Genomic DNA, 13446 nt, shown 5'->3' with positions numbered 1-13446 from the left:
TGCCAGGTCTAGCGCCCCATACTATCCTGGGTGTTGGTGATGGGAATTTCTCCTACCTCGACCGGGATAAGTTTATTTTGACCCAAGATACCCATAACTCCTTTAAAAGCAAGCCTAAACCTATTTTGTGAGGGGAGATGTCACTTTGTGAGAAAAATACATGCGCGGAACACTCGGAAGCAAAGATTCTCAGTTTTTCTTCATCTTTCTTAGTATTCTCAATTATTCAACATTTGTGAAATTATTTTGATTTTATCATGAGTGGCTAAAACTCATAGTTCTGGGGTTGTGATTTAGCCATGAATATTGTTGTTTGATATTGACTTGACCTTGATTATTATTTGCTAATATATGGTTGTTTCTTCAATTCTATTATTAATTGTTTAATTGTCTGGCCACCAGTTTGGTTCTATTTACTATCTATGCTATGCTTGGGAATGCTACGTCTAGATTAGAGAAGAGTTGAAGAGGGCATGATCTTAACTCTGAGTGGAGAAAGAATTTGTGGTTAGGATAGGAATATACCTAGTCAACATGCTCAATTCAATATCGTAATATTAATGCATTCTTAATATATTGATTCCATAGGAATATATGCATTAATCTATTTTGAATAGGCGAGTAGTAATTCGGGAGAATACTATGAGAGCAATTATTTGATTAATTAGCAACCATGAGCGAATTGTATGAAAGGGAGAGTTAATTAGAACACAATAGGATTAGTGAATCGATCACAACCCTAGAATATTTATCTCTACTGAATACACAACAATTATTTTGCTGCTCGATTCATTAGTTACTTGTTAGAATCATTGCTTAGTATAATCACACTTTTGAATTCTGATTGACTCTACTGAATAATAATTTTGGTGAAACTAGTAGCTAGGCAGTTAACACAAGTCTTTATGGGTTCGATACTTGATTTATCACTTTATTACTTGTACAACTACGTATACTTGCATGTGCCTTTGGAAGCAACAGTATTTAAGTTGTATATAGTGACAATATAAAATTTAATTAATATGGTAAATGTATTTAAGCATGCTATAAAATTTTTTCCTCATATATTTTGGATTATTAATTTTACTTATTATAGATAATTATTTGTAATTATCTTTAGGTTGTCTGATAGTGAATTCTTTTCACTAGTAATATATAGAAAATTAAACTCAAAAACATATTTTCTAATAAATTTTAGTTTTCACAGCGTTTAACAATGAGTGATACACTTACTAATAATGCTTCAACAAATAAACTACGATGAATTATAATAAATAATCAAATTTGAAAACGGTCATAGAATGTGATGTTTTTGGTTTCTTATAAGTATCAATCAAACAGACACATAAACAGATAAACTAATCACAAGTTGATTATAAGCAACACAGAATGCAACAACTCAATTAATTAACTTGTTACTAATTAATAAAACATATATAGAGGAATCAATTGTAAAAAGTTATTGTTAGAGATAGAGACCGTTTAAGCATTTAAGAACGTCGGCTAGGTTTGAGGATTGTTTGGTCCTATTATATGAGATCAGCTTGAATAGTTCACAACTAATTCACCAACAAATATTAAATAAACAATGGGAATATCATATTGGTCTCATCTCCAAAGTAAAGAAAATTATTTTTTGGCTGCATACTATCTAGAACTTTCATATTTGACCCAAAACTCAACAGGACGAGGCATCTTTTATATGCTCCTATGGGTATTTTCATCGCAGAAAAATCCAATCGGCCAAGTATTCGAAAAATAAAATATCCAGATGAGGATATTTTGAACTCTTTTCTTGTTTTCTTTTTAATCCTCCTGAAAGTATCCAGAACTTAAAACCAATGAACACACACACATATATAGGTTGCTAGGTCAATATATTGGGTAAAATTAGTTCGCACTAAAAACTCGAATGATAGGGTGACACGTGGAATTAGGAACAGACGGAAGTCAAAGCGAGTGGAAATCCAGACGGAGGACAACAACTTCGGTTGGCATCGGGTAGACCCCGAAGGGAACATTGTTAACGGGGGCAAACGAATATTTGCTACCAAATGACATTTGATGAAGAATATTCCTCAGTATGGAATACACGTCCGTTACAAAGAATTTTGGCATTCATTACTTGCCGTTACATATTCATCAATGACCCCCATTATTATTATTTAAGAGGGCTTGATCCCAGGACCTTATTCCTTAGGTATAGCTATAATAGTGACTTCAACAATCATTATAACACACGAAATTTCTGACAAACTTAGACAACACATTATTCCAAGATAAATAATACTTTTTTTTCTGTCTAACGGTATTCTTATTATTGCCTTCGGAAGCCTTGCTCCCGGAATCAAGCTGTCTGTTATTTTATTTCGATTTCAACGCTAAGTCTTGCATTTTATTTGATTTATTTATCATTTTAGGATCGAATCAGTTCGCTTGTTTATAAATCATGCTATAAATTTAGCTGTACTATTTTATGGGTAAATAGTTTGGCGCACCCACTATGGGGCTTAGACAGTTGCGTAATTAAGTTGATCCTTGCATCTATTATTAATCTGTTTGATTTTTTTGTTTTTAGCAAAAATCGTATGAAATGGCAGTTAACAATGTCAATATTGCACACAAACGTTGAGGCACAAGAGAACCTACCTCAATACGAGGACTCAATCAGTGACACTTGCAATGAGGAGGACTTAGCAACACTGGTTCATGTCGGGCGATATCCCTGGAACGTACAGGAGCCGACTCCTAATGATGCGGAGGATGAGCACATTGCATAATGGTGAGACAAGTGTTGTCGGGTACTTCCAACAACGCGAATGGAAGAGGCCTAGTTCCTCCTGATGCTCCCGTAAATCAAACAACACAAAGGTTTGATAACAACACCTGAGGGGTGAGGTTGACTTCGACGGGGCCGGGGGGGGGATCGATAAAGATCTAGTAACAACAACAGTAATGATCCCTTCAAAACCGAGCTCATGCGGTTTATGAGGGGAATAAACTCCTGAATGGACCAAATACTGGATGTACGACTAGTTTTGGAGGGACCAGACTCACAGAAATACTTCAAGTTGTCATTAAAACCAAGGTTGGTACAAGAGTTGATTCCAAAGCGGTTCAAAATGCCAGATGTACCAAAATATGATGGGACTTCGGACCCTCAAGAGCACATCACCACCTGTACAACAATGATGAAGGTAAATGATTTGGCTCCACACGAAATTGAGCCAGTCCTACTGAAGAAGTTCAGAGAAACCCTCGCGAAGGAGCCCTGATATGGTACTCACTCTTACCCGAACACTCAATAGATTTCTTTGAGATGCTTGCAGACTCTTTCATCAAGGCCCATGCCGGGGACAGGAAGGTGCAAGCCCGAAAATCACGATCATGCCGCATCAGCTCTTTCAATCACTACTACATGTATCACACCTATAGTGGCAGAGAGTTTGATAAGACTCTAGGATAAGAAAGATGAATCCTGAATAAGCTTCAGCTGATTCTCATTATAAATCTTTTTATAAGCAAGGATCTATCTATAGGAAGATACTTCTTTGCCATTTCATTCTGGTCGGAAAGAAGCTTGCTTACACTAAGGCGGGCATATTCAAAAATGCGTAAGGAGAGTTCGAATTGCTGCGGGAGTTCATGACCAGGTTTTAGAAAGAAATGATATTGTTGCCGCCCGTGCCAGATGAATAAGCAGTTGAAGCATTTACTAAGGGGCTGAACCTAAGAGGCTCTGACGCCTCCCGGATGTTGATACCCAATTTTTCTTCAAAATAATTTTAAATTTGCATAAATACCTTTAAAATCACTTTTTATAATAATCAATATTTTTCCATAATTTTCCATATTATTATCAATTTATTTTCTAATTTATTCAGTATTTTATATCCAATAATTATTCATAAATTACATTACAAGTAATTTCAAAGTATTTCTTAGCCTAATATAATATTTTTAATCCTATTAGGATTTAATTATTTCACAAATTAGCCAATTTGGTATTGTTTGGCTATAATTACAACGATTTTGCAATTATAGCTTAATTGTACACTTTATGCTATTTTAATTCAGTAATCAGTCATTTTATATTTTAATATTAGTTAATTACTTTAATTTTACCTATTTAGATTTAATTTAATTTTATCTAATTATTAGCTATTTTTATTAATTATTTTATCTAATTTTAAGTGGGTATTTAACAACTAGCCACCCTTATTTAAATTATAACCAGCCCCAAACCCAAACCCCAGGCACAATCCGTCAAAATCCCCCGACCCAATCCCTAAGTCCACCCAGCCCAGACCTGAGTTAATCTTGACCGTTGATCAATTTTGATCAACGACCCAGATTCACTCTTACCATAATTAACCTAAGACTACCGCCCGAACCCTCATTCTCTCATTCACTCAACTGACACTCATCTCCCTCTCTCTATCTCTAGTTCTCTCTAGAACTTTCTCTTTTCCCATCCTCTCCGATGGACCCTGTCCACCTTCTTCGACCACCTCCTTCGCCGGAAACCATGGCCTCTCATCATCTCCTGGCCTCTGCTTCACCCCACTCCGGAAACCTAGAGCAGTTCAACTCCTATCCATGCTTTTTCATGCCATTTTTCGGCCATCCATGGCTGTTCGAGTAAGATCCATGACCTTTCCGGCTAAAACCGGTAATGTTCTAAGGTTTTCTCATCTTCTCTGGGTTCTCTAAAACCCTAACTCTTAAGATCCTCCAATTTCTTTTAGATTTGTGTATATTATCAGCTTTTGTTGTTTTCCTCGAAGGTTTTTCCGATTTTTTCTAAAGTAACCCTTCGTCTTCAAGACTAGGGTTTCTTAACCCTTTTTTCAAAAAAACGGCTCTCCTTTGATTTTCTGTATTATCATATGATTTTTATTTAAATGGTTTATTTAAGTTTTTCCTTTATCTGATTCATTATACTGAAAACCCCTAATTTGTTTGGCTTTAGTTTGTGATTCTGAGTTCGTCTTTACTGTTCGTTCAGTCGATTTGTCTGTATGTGCGATTCTCATGGATATGATATGATTAGTTAGAGTATTTCTATGATTTTCATCCTAGTGATATCTTATTAAGGTTTCCGATTTAGTTCTTCCCGTTTATACTCCGTTTATTGGTTTATTCATGGAAGTCTATACTATTTCCCTTAATATTAGTACTATTTTTTGATTGTTGAAATCCTTGATTTACAGTGTTGATTCTCTTATACATATTTCCGGCTATTTTTCCTATCCCTTAAAATTATTTCTTACCTTATTATGTGATTGCCTATATTATTAATTGATTTCTATTGTTATTTCCTTAGTTAGACCCTTATGTATCTAGCCCTAACTTACATATTCTATACCTGTGTTACTTGAATTCTTTCCTTATCTATTACCTACTTTCTACCGTTGGTAAATTACTCCCTTAATTAAGGGATACTTGGCCGATTGATGCTGCGTTCTACAATTACTGAAGAATTGATTCTTGCCTTTTTGGAAGCAGTTTTCAAACTACTATATAAATGACTCTCTTCTACAGTCTTAACACACGAACATAGTTCAGAACACACACACACACACACACTCAAACTCTCTCTTCTTTCTCTGCTACTTGTGCTAACTGCTTGTCTAGCCCACTGAAAGCCAAGGCTAGACTATGGAACTCTACTTGCTTTACTTTTCTACACTTTACTTCCTTAACTGATATGTTCCTAGTTCAATTCTGAAACTCAACTCTATGTGTTCCATGTCTGTTAATCTATGTCTCCTTCTACACCAATTTAATGGCTTATGTATTTAATTGCCCTTCTTGTTTACTGCTTTATTCAACATGCTTAAGTTTGCCCTCTCTTGTTCAAGTGTGTAATCAGCATGTCTACTTGAGTTCTTGTTTATTTTCCTCAACTAGTATGCCATGTTAGTGCTTGGTTAATACTAAGTGGCATGACTAATCATGTGTAATAGACCCCTGCCCTCAACATGACTACTCCCATACCCTGTCCCTATGTCTTATTACTACTCTAATTTCGAGCATGATTCCCTTGTCAACACTTTGAAGTAGTAGTTTTGTATTCTGGAAGCCAATCAGTTGCTACTGGTTCTTTGTACCTGCTAGTTTTTATGCTTCTCTTCTCATCCATGTTTATGTGTTTCTGATTTGGGCTCTTTGTGTCTCCAACCCCTTACTTCCCTGCTTGTGAATGTTGAAATGATACTATTCTTTGAACTTGTTCTATGTGTGCTGGCTTGTTCCAAGTTGTTGTTGCTCCTATTCCCTTCTCATTTCAAAACTGCTTTTCCTAAGCAACTCTTCTGTTGTTTTGCAAACTTATTTCAAACATGCTGTTTCAAAACTGTTTTCCAATTCAACCTTTTCAAAACTATGACAAGTGCTCTCATTCTACTCTTAGACCATTAAGTTCTGCCCTTTTGTGTGAGCCTTGCCTTGGGACCCTTGAGCTCCCTCTGAACTTAGACACATGAAAGCTGGCCTTTACACACTGCACTTGCTCTGTCTTGGCTATGAAATCTGGGTGTGAGCACTGCCCTGGATCCCTTGAGGTCTTTAGGGAAATCTAACACACCCAGATATGAGGAAAATCTATGAAACAATCTCGGCATTTGAGGTGATTTATTATATAACTCAGGGAGGAAGTCCTAATCAGGTGCTGAAAAGTCTGGGCCTGGTTCAGGCTCTCTATAGTGTAATTTTTACTTTTCTCATGTAATTCATTCACATGGTTTGTAATAATTTATAAATAAATATTTGGGTAACAAGTGAAAAGGGCGGGTATTTACATGTTTGTGGGGTAAGGCGGGTAGAAATCATGCCTATAGGGTTTTACTATATTTGCCTCATCATGTTAGAAATCATGCCTATAGGGTTTTACTATGTTTGCCTCACCATGTAGAAATCATGCCTATAGGGTTTTACTATACTTGCCTTACTATGTTAGAAATCATGTTTAATAGGATTTTACTATACTTGCCTTACCATGTTAGAAATCATGTTTAATAGGTCTCAAAATCAGTGTTAAACAACTAGATGTCATGCCTATAAGGAATAACTCTAGAAATGCTGCCTATAGTTCTCAACTAGACTAATTCAAATAAATCAACCCAGTCTGAGTTTTAGTTCATTTTGAAACTGGTTTAATTTATGGTTTATGTTCTCTAAAACAAGTTCTTTCGAAAGCTGCCTTGATTTATCGTTAGATATCATGCCTATAAGGATTCAAGAGTCCGCTTTTAAAACCTGCCTTGTAGTCATCTGTATTCTGCGCCTAAGTAAGCCTTAGGCAATCAACTTTAAATAAAACCAGAACTCTCTTCGTGATTAGTGTTTAACTGTCAATGTGTTAAAATCAGTAGGCAAGCATGATTCAGACTTCTTTTCTGAGTCATGTAATAAATCTGGTTCTACTGTTATCACTTAAATACCTTGTTAGGATCCGAATATGGACCTTATTTGTGTATGAGTCGTGCTGTCTATGTGCATCACTTGTGGAGGTATATCTAAGCCTTCTATCTGTTTTCTGTGTTTTCCTCCTCAATGCAGTCCTATGTGTTCTTATTTGTCGCCTAGTATTTTGCCTTTAAACCTAAGGGTCTGCCTAGAACCCCCCTTTTATAGTATAGAGGTCCTAAATTCCTCCAAGACTGATGGAAATGGACGGGTAACAACATGCAATAGGGGTCGAGACCAACCCTCGCTTTAATTACCTTCCCAGGGCGGGAAAGGGTAGATATGGACATGATGACCGGTGCGTTAATACCACGTGTAGCCCCTCTTTAAGGAGTGTCATACCGGGTATTGCATTGATGTGATCCATATTACAAACAAACCTAGGACACCCCCTTTACATTCATAAACATGCTTAGATTGTAATTCTTTTCAAAAATTTCGCTTTTCACTAATTATTTTTCAAACACTTGTGTATTTAAACTTAAATTCGCTACTAATTGAGCCATACTTGTTTATTTGCTAATTGTACAAATTCACAAAAAACTGTCTAGCTGGGAACCACACTAGTGGATCCTGAGGGGTGCCTAACACCTTCCCCTTAGGATAATTTCAAGCCCTTACCCTATCTCTGGTTACCAAATGTAGATATAGATGAACCTTATTGGTGCCCTAACGCAACTCAAATCGTTAGGTGGCGACTCTTCAAAAATGCAAACCTCCTTTCCCAAAAGGAAGAAGTTTTCCCGTACCAAAATGTCATAAACCCGATTTCGCAAAGGAAAAAGGGGGCGCGACAGCATGGCGACTCCGCTGGGGATATTTAGGCTTTTACCATTTAATTCCATTTTTGTGAATTTGTACCCTCCCTATGTGCAATTATTTGTTTAATGCCTTTAAGCGTTTAATTTCTTCAAAAGCAAAATTGACATATCTTTCTTGTTTCCTTCCTTTATAGCTGCTTCAAATTATAAAACTGTTGTATTTATCGCTTTCTTAACGTGCAAATTCATGTCAACATGCTTTTAATTATTGCATAATCATGCTCAACATCATACTCCACTCGTGCCAAACAAATACTATAGCAACGGTTGATGAGTGGTTGCGCCCTTCCTATATCATTACCCCCTAAATTCGGAAAGGCTTATTTGCGGTAAAACTAGTCGATCAGCGGTGCAGTCGACAGTTCCGTGCCTTTCCCCTTGAGTTGTCCGCTCAAGGGTACCAGTCTAAAACCCCATAGAGACCTTACTCTGTTTAAGTTGCGCATGAATCATGGTCATACCTAGCCGTACCTACCATGATGAGTTTGCCATCACGTCCTTAGGACATATCCATCGTAGGGTATTCATCTTCATGTTTTGCTTCCTGGGTCTGATCGTGTTTCTATTGAAGAAAGGGAGAATCCATACTAGGTTGGCTATGGTAACCAAGACCCTAATAGAGGGGAATGGTGGGCAGACATTCAGCATTGTACCATGATCATCGTAGATATATACCGAGCCTTAGAGAAGTGTCAACGAGGAGCGAGACACTTCGAAGGCTACAATCCACTACTTCAGCTTTGGCTCATGGAACATCTCCAAAAGGACGAATACCGACAAGAAATTCAGCGAAAGGTCTGGGATGATCACATCGTTTTCCACCACCCAAAGCGAATGAATTACATCCCCAACATGTTCGCTCAGCCTGAGAATGCCAAAGAATGGGTTGAGCTCTTTGATAATCTGACTGAAGAACAGGTTCAATGGATGTTCGAGTGGTTTCTGACAGAAGAGTTCATCGCCCGATCTAGATATGCACCTTTCCTGATACTGATTGGTCTAAGAGGAACATACCCTTACATCTCTCTTCGAGTTATGAGGCTAGAAGGTAGGAAGCAAGTCATACCTAGGGTCGATAAGATGAGCCATTTTCGAGCTGACTTCCAAAATGATGATAGTCCCCATAAGTGCCAAGCCCAGCATATGTGGCACTACAAGATCATAATGGGGAAAGACACGATCGAGCCAGACAGATATCATGCCGGTTGTACCCCTTTCTATTCGGGTTAGTTGGAAGATAATTAGGATGGTCTGGTCCAGCCAGGGTTCGTTCAAGGTCACAGAATTATAGATAAAAAGGCTGAGGTGCAAGTCAAGTATAACTAGCTGTGCAAAAGGATCCGTGAATGTGATAGCAAACACCGTGAGATACAAGAGTCCAAGAAGAAGCTGATTGAGGAATGGAAAGACATGGCTATCAGTACCAACAAAAGGCTAGGATACTTGAAGCGAGGCATAGTAGAACTAGAGGGAAAATTTCTCAAAAGGGTTGAAGACTGTCAAAAGGCTGAAGGGACCGAAAGTGGACATCTAGCTAGAGCATACCTATTGCTGGGACTTCGCGAATTGGGGAAGCTATTCGACAGATCCAAGGATGTCGAGTCTAGGGAAGGTCCTTCTGGGACCAAATAGATAGGAATTTACTTTTTCGCTTTATGAATGTAATAAGGCCAATGGCCATTTTTGATTTTTATTTCTTGCTTATTTAGTGTCGTTTTGGGATTTGCCTATCTTTATCAATAAAATGAGGCATTTAGCATTAAAAGTTCTCCAAGTCTATTTGTCGCTAGGCCTACCTCAGGCACAAAAAGATTCCCAAATTAGGACACGCTTTACATTCCCGCACTATGTGTTTAAATATTTTAATACTTTTCATAATCCTCACTGACTTGATTACCTTTTGTTTTTATTTTTATTTTTATTATTTCCCTCCCTAAAGGTTAGTTCGTGCACTTTGGCATCATCATCTCATTTCACAAGATCCAGGGGCCCTCCACCCACTTCTCCTATTAGTCCCATTAAATGCAAGAACAAAGGCAAGATGGAAGGTTTAAACAACATCAGGAAGGAAAACACAGCTAAACGGGTAGAGGCCACTGATCGCCAAGGTATTCGGGTTCCTAACAAGAATGTGTCACAACTTGAACAGAAATTGTTGAAATTCCAAGAAGAGCTTGATTAGATGTGAAATCTGGAAAACCTGTCAGTTTCGCTCAACACCCCAGATATCAACTTCCCCAACACTCAAAATCCTACACCTCCTCAAAATATCCCAAAACAACAGAATCATCCCGCTCCTCACCATCACGCTGCTCCACCAAAGAACCAATGTAACACCTGCCATACCTCTAACAACACTCCATTACTCATCCTAGAACCTCAGAACTCCACAAACGACCATTTCCACACCCATACACCAGGCTACCATAACACTCCTATCTACGTGGAGACCATGACACACTCCACCCAACCTATATCATGCACACCTGAGTCTGATGAAAAGGATATGCTTATCAGGAACTTGGCCGAGGAACTTAAGAAACTGACCAGCCGGATTCGGGGAGTTGAGGGAAGCAAAGGAATCGAGCGGCTGAACTACGAGGACCTTTGCATACAGCCTGATGTTGAACTGCCTGAGGGGTACAAACCTCCTAGTTCGAAATATTTGATAGTACAGGTGATCCAAGGGTCCATCTGAGGATATATTGCGACAAGTTGGTTGGAGTAGGGAATGGTGAAAGGATCCGTATGAAGCTGTTCATGAGGAGTATGAAAGGAGATGCATTATCTTGGTACATCAGCCAAGATCCCAAGAAGTAGTCAAGTTGGGTGGGCATGACAGCTGACTTTATGGACCGATTTAGGTTTAATATAGAGAACGCACCAAACGTGTTCTGTATCCAGAATTTGAAGAAGAAGCCCACAGAGACGTTTCGCGAGTATGCTACTCGCTGGAGGTCCGAAGCTGCTAAGGTCAGACCTACCTTAGAAGAGGAGCAAATGAACAAGTTCTTTGTCCGGACTCAGGACCCGCAATACTATGAATGGCTGATGATGATTGAGAACCACAAGTTCTCCGACATCATCAAACTAGGCGAAAGAATTGAAGAAGGTATTAAAAGTGGTATAGTTACAAACTTTGAAGCCTTTCAAGCCACAAATAAGGCTTTACATTTCAATGGTATGTCAAAGAAAAGGGACGTAGGGGCCATGATGGTTGCGCAAAGGACCAAATATCCCCTTAAATACCAAGCTTACCCAACACCTCCACTCACATATCAGCCAACTCCAAATTACCAAGTACCCTCACCCTCATACCAAGCTCGACCACCAACTTATCAGTCATCTCCACCTCCTACATATCAACCTACTTCACCCAGATACTCCCAACCCGCTCATGTCTACCAAACTTATAATGCTCAACCATCCCATTATCAATCACCCTCTGCATGCTAGAATTTCCCTAGACCTCGACCTAATTTTGATCGCAAACCTCCAAAACAATATACAACCATCGCTGAACCCATCGACCAACTGTATGAGAGGCTCAAAGCTGTTGGTTATATCACCCTTATCCCTGCTGCAACCCCTGAGAATCCTTCTCAGTGGGTTAAACCAAACAAGTCCTGTGCATACCACTCCGGCATGAAAGGGCACACCATCGATAAGTGCCGCTCCTTGAAAGACAAGATACAGTCCTTGATTGAAAACAAGATCATTGTGTCAAAGGAACTTGCTCCAAACATTCGCAACAACCTCTGCCAGACCATAAGGGTGGAGGTATCCACATGATTGAAGTAGAAGATGACTGGGATCCCGAGGGATCAATCTAGTTGATCGCAGGAGGTGATGACCGAAAGAAACCAACAATTACTCTCAATCCAATCATAGTCCAGATCCAATCGTCTGAGGACGCTGAGGTGAATATGTCTATACCTCTTGAGTATGAAGCAGTGCCATCCGCAAAGACACCGACACCAATTGAGGTTGAATTTGTATCTCCAGAAAAAGCACCCGCACCATTTGAGGTTGCAGTCTTGCCACCCAAGGCACATGTTCTATACAAATGCTGTACCTTGGGACTATGTAGCCGAGGCGAGAAGGAAGGGCAAGGTCAGTATTGAAGAAACTGTCGCAACACAGGGTATGACAAGAAATGGTAGAGTCTATACCCCTGAACATCTAACTGAGTCAAGCAAGCAAGCCTCCAATCGGCCGCCCCTCATTGAGATGGGTCCGGGCGACCTTTGGAGGAAAATACAGGCCAATAAGTATTCGGTCATCGACTAGTTAAACAAGATGCCAACCCAAATATCCATTCTCTCTTTGCTGCAAAATTCTGAGACGCACAAGAATGCTTTATTAAAGGTGCTAAATGAAGCGTACGTACCAAGTAACATCACTAGTGGGGAAGTGGCTAATATGGTAGGACAAGTGCTGGAAAGCCATAAGATCACCTTTTATGATAACGAGCTGCCACCTGAAGGGCTGGGGAACAACAGAGCACTGCACATCACCGTGCAATGCGAAGATCATTTCTTCACCAGAATCCTGATCGATAGATGGAGGTTCCATTCTTAGCATTTGTCCGCTGGTAACACTCAAGAAGCTAGGTAAAGGGTTGCATGAGATAATAGATGTACCCGCGTCTTACAACTTTCTCCTGGGACGGTCATGGATTCATGTTGCTGGGGCCGTAGCATCAACGCTGCATCAAGCAGTAAAGTTCGAATGGAATCACCAGGAAGTGATCATTCACGACGACGGTAGCAACCCTATATACAGTCGCCAGACCATTTCGGCAATTGAGGGAAGAAGGAAGCTGGGTGGAGAAACTTACCACCATATTGAGCGGGTCAATGCTATCGACAAAGACAAATGGTGGGATAGCAAAATCGAGAGTATATTGAGTTGGCGTGGGTACGAACCTGGCAAAGGACTCAACAAGAACCTCCAAGGAATCTCCAAACCCATAAAACTCAAGAAACATGGCACTACCTTCGGTTTGGGATATGAAGACACCTAGGAAGAATTCAATAACTGGTCTCCACCATGGCGCAGTCCTTACTATCCACTAGAGCAGCCAATACCGCATCTGGAGTAGACCTTCCAATAGGCCGACATTATTTATGGGTCAGATGAAGAAGAAGCATTT

Source organism: Nicotiana tabacum, chromosome 18 (genome assembly GCF_000715075.1).
Source record: "Nicotiana tabacum cultivar K326 chromosome 18, ASM71507v2, whole genome shotgun sequence".
Lineage (NCBI taxonomy): Eukaryota > Viridiplantae > Streptophyta > Magnoliopsida > Solanales > Solanaceae > Nicotiana > Nicotiana tabacum.
This window is presented reverse-complemented; position numbering follows the sequence as displayed.